This window comes from Humulus lupulus, chromosome 1, assembly GCF_963169125.1.
Source record: "Humulus lupulus chromosome 1, drHumLupu1.1, whole genome shotgun sequence".
In the NCBI taxonomy this organism is placed as follows: domain Eukaryota; kingdom Viridiplantae; phylum Streptophyta; class Magnoliopsida; order Rosales; family Cannabaceae; genus Humulus; species Humulus lupulus.
The window spans coordinates 161,361,217-161,365,008 of record NC_084793.1 but is presented as its reverse complement, the minus strand read 5'-3'; the positions used below and the strand labels follow the sequence as shown (position 1 = coordinate 161,365,008).

The 3,792-nt window shown below is 36.7% G+C and overlaps 1 non-coding gene across 1 annotated transcript; it reads left to right on the top strand.

The window, feature by feature from the left end:
* Nucleotides 1–1,921: 1,921 nt before the first annotated feature.
* On the top strand, nucleotides 1,922–2,028 carry LOC133813023 (small nucleolar RNA R71). Its single transcript, XR_009884073.1, has one exon. It is a non-coding gene; the product is annotated as a small nucleolar RNA R71 (small nucleolar RNA).
* Nucleotides 2,029–3,792: the final 1,764 nt, after the last annotated feature.

Genomic DNA, 3,792 nt, shown 5'->3' with positions numbered 1-3,792 from the left:
TAAAGTCTAAAGGTCCAAAATTCTAAAGAAAAACTAAACCAACACAAAAATTTAACACCAAACCAAAAACAACAAAAATACTTGCCCAATTAAAAGAATAAAAATACTAAAAAGAACTTGCCTCCCAAAAAGTGTTGTCGTTAAAGTCATTTATCCGGATGCTTGTTTGCTTGTATGTTTTAACTTGGATCAAGTCCACCCCTCACATCCTTGAGAGTCATAGTGTCATGAGTTGGCCCTCGTTTCTTGTTATTATAGGTTGGTGGAACTTTACCCTGCTCATGTAACATTCGAATCCTCTCACTAAAGAACTTTTTTTAACGACGACGCACTTTTTGCATTCCACTTTTAACCATGGATCTAACCCGAGACTTGCAACTTGTTCTCTCCTCTTTTTACCACTTCAACTCTACAACAAGATGGAATTTTCGTTGCTTAAAAAACATTAAATATTACCTCCTCTTTTTGCACTTGTAGCTTTAACTCACCCTTTTGTACATCGATAAAAGCCCTACCAATAGCCAAGAATGGCCTTCCAAGTATTATTGGAATATTGTCATCTTCCTCCATATCAAGAATGATAAAGTCCGCATGAAAGATGAATTTGTCCACTTTCACCAATATATCCTTAATCACTCCACGAGGATGTTTGACTGATCGATCTGCCATCTGTAAAGACACGGTAGTAGGCCAAGCTTCTCCCAAATTCAACTTCTGAAAGATTGATAAAGGCATTAGATTCACATTGGCCCCTAAATCACATAAAGCCTTTGTTACCACTGAACCCCCTATAGAGCATGGGATATTGAAACTACCAGGATCTTTAAGCTTAGGAGGAAGTTTGTTTTGAATTATCGCACTGCACTCCTCAGTAAGTGTCACTGTCTCACAGTCCCTAAGATTTCTTTTCTTTGGCAAAATTTCTTTCATAAACTTCACATAACTTGGTATTTGTTCAAGTGCCTCAGCAAATGGGATATTGATGTGTAACTTTCGAAGGATATCAACAAATTTAGAAAACTGCTTGTCAAGCTTATTCTTTTGAAGCCTCTGAGGATATGGGATCCTTATATGGTGATCTATACTTATTTCTGGTTGCTTCTCTAAGTTCTCAGTAACATTTGACCCACTCACTTTCTTCTCCTTATCAACCACTTTTGGCTCTTTTAACTCCTTGCCACTCCTCAAGGATATTGCATTTCTCTGTTCTTTTGGGTTTACCTCAGTAGTGCTTGGTAAGTTCCCTTGAGCACGATTTGTCATCAAAGTAGCCAACTGCCCTAATTGAGTCTCCACACTCCTGATAGATGCCCTAGTTTCTGTCATGAACTGGTTCAGTATATCGGGTTGTGCTTCAAGTTGCTTCATATGTGTTGGCTGATGTGGTTGTGGCTGTGGAGGTGGGTATTGTTGTTGACTTTAAGGGAAAGGTTGTTGTGAAACTTAATTATTTGTCCATGAGAAGTTAGGATGATTCCTCCACCCTTGGTTATATGACATCGAAAAGGGTTTGTTGGTTGGTCTTTGAAAATTTCCTATAGCTTGGACTTGTTCCATAGGTATATTATTCATATCCATGGAAGGACAATGATTTAATGGATGAGCACTACCACATGCCCCACATAAACTTTGAACTTGCACGATTTGGGCTGACACGTTGCTTTGTTGTAACTACTTCGTTAAGACTGCCACTTGCGCTGTAAGCATGGAAATAGCATCCAATTCAATCATACCAGTCACCTTCTTTGTTTGTCCCCTTTTAGTTTGTCACTGGTTGTTATTCATTGCCACCTCCTCTAGCAATTCATACGCTTCATTAGCACTCTTTCTCATGAATGCACTTCCTGCTGCAGCATCTATTATGGTACGAGTAGTACCATTCAACCCATTATAAAAATTATGAACTAGCATCCACTTCTCTATACCATGATGTGGGCACTTCCTTAACAACTCTTTAAATCTTTCCCATGCATCATACAACGATTCCCCTTCTGTCTGGTAGAAATTATTGATTTCCCCTCTCAACTTTGCAGCTTTTGCTGGAGGGAAAAACTTTGCTAAGAACTTCTGAGCTAACTCCTCCCATGCTGTGATAGAATTAGCTCGCAATGAAATTAGCCAAATCTTCGCCCGTTCTCGTAGAGAGAATGGGAATAATCTAATTCTAATCGCATCGTCACTTGCCCCATTCATCTTAAATGTTCCACATAGCTCCAAGAAATTGGCTAAGTGCAAATTAGGATCTTCCGTGGGCAATCCCCCAAACTGAACAGTAGACTCCACCATTTGTAATATTTCTGGTTTAATCTCAAAATTATTTGTAGCGATAGTGGAGTGTCTGATGCATGAATGCACTCCTGTGACAGTAGGAAACACAGTCTCTAAGCGTCCTTGGTCCTTGTTCCACTAGGACCTCTACAATATTTGGGATATTATTAACATTAGCAGCATTGTTTGCTGCATTTCCTTGATTCTCAGCCATGGGAAAATCTTGCCTTTTCTTTATCTTTCGGTTTTGTCTGCATGTTCTTTCAAGTTCAATATCAACCGATATGAGCTCCTTTTGTCTATTTCGTCGCATATACCAATAATTCCTGAAAAACAATATAACCTCGATCCGAATGAGTACTAAAAGAAAAAAAAACCAAAGTAGAAAATAAATTAATTTTGATATTGGATATTAGTTCCCGGCAACAGCGCCAAAAACTTGATCATGAAAATATGATGTGCAAGTATACACAATCGATTCAAGTAATAAAATAGTAAGTAAAGTATCGTTCCCAAGGACTATCAACCAATTACCAATAATTGCTTTTAAATTTCTATTTGGTTGTCGAAAATAGAGTGATTTTTAAACTAAGACTTAAAATTGAAATAAACTTTGCAATAATAAAGATTGATTCAATAATTAAAAACTTAGGGTATTAACTTCATCAACTTTTCATTCTATCAATTTTACCAATCAGTTCTAAATCTCTTCTTCCTATTCTAATAGCAGGTTAATAAAAATCGATTCCTATTCTTTTTCAAGATATAAGATCTCAACCTATATGCAGGTTTTCTACGTCTCTGTGATAAACTTAAGCACATAGTAGGAATTAAGCATAGAAACCTAATTGCTACAAAAGTCATACCAATACTCTCGTCCAATATGTAACCTATGTCTATATAACGATAGCATATTAAATTCGCATATTTCGAATTTTGAATCAAAATCATAAATCAAACAAATATTGATCAAGTATTTACTAGCATTAGGCAAACATTATATAGATTAGAATAAAGAAGAAGAATCAATAGAACATCATAATAAAATTAAATAGAAATCCAAGCGACTACATTAACCCCTAGATAGAGGATTTAGTTCATATAAGACATAATAACCATAACATTCAAATAATTGTTCATAGAAAATACCCTAAAGAACTAAGATGAAGAAGAAATCTAGAGAACAATAAACAAATAAAACAAGTAGTCTCCTTAGGGTTTTTTTTCTTCAGAAATCATCATAATGATGCTTAAATAGTAATTTGTGCTTTAAATGTGAAATCCCGCTTTTGCCCCTGCATAAAATTCCATTTTCTGTCAAATACGTCACCTAAGCGTTGCGACTCTATAATGAGGCGTCGCGGTCCGTGTCCGAAATATGGAATTCTCTCGTCTTTGACTTGCTCAAGCACCGCGGCTCTAATAGACCTGCGCTGAGGCTCAAATTCATCAGCCAAAAGCATCGCAGCTCTCAGAGGTAGTGTCGCAACCCTATGCTTCCTGATGGATTTACCTATTTGTCTA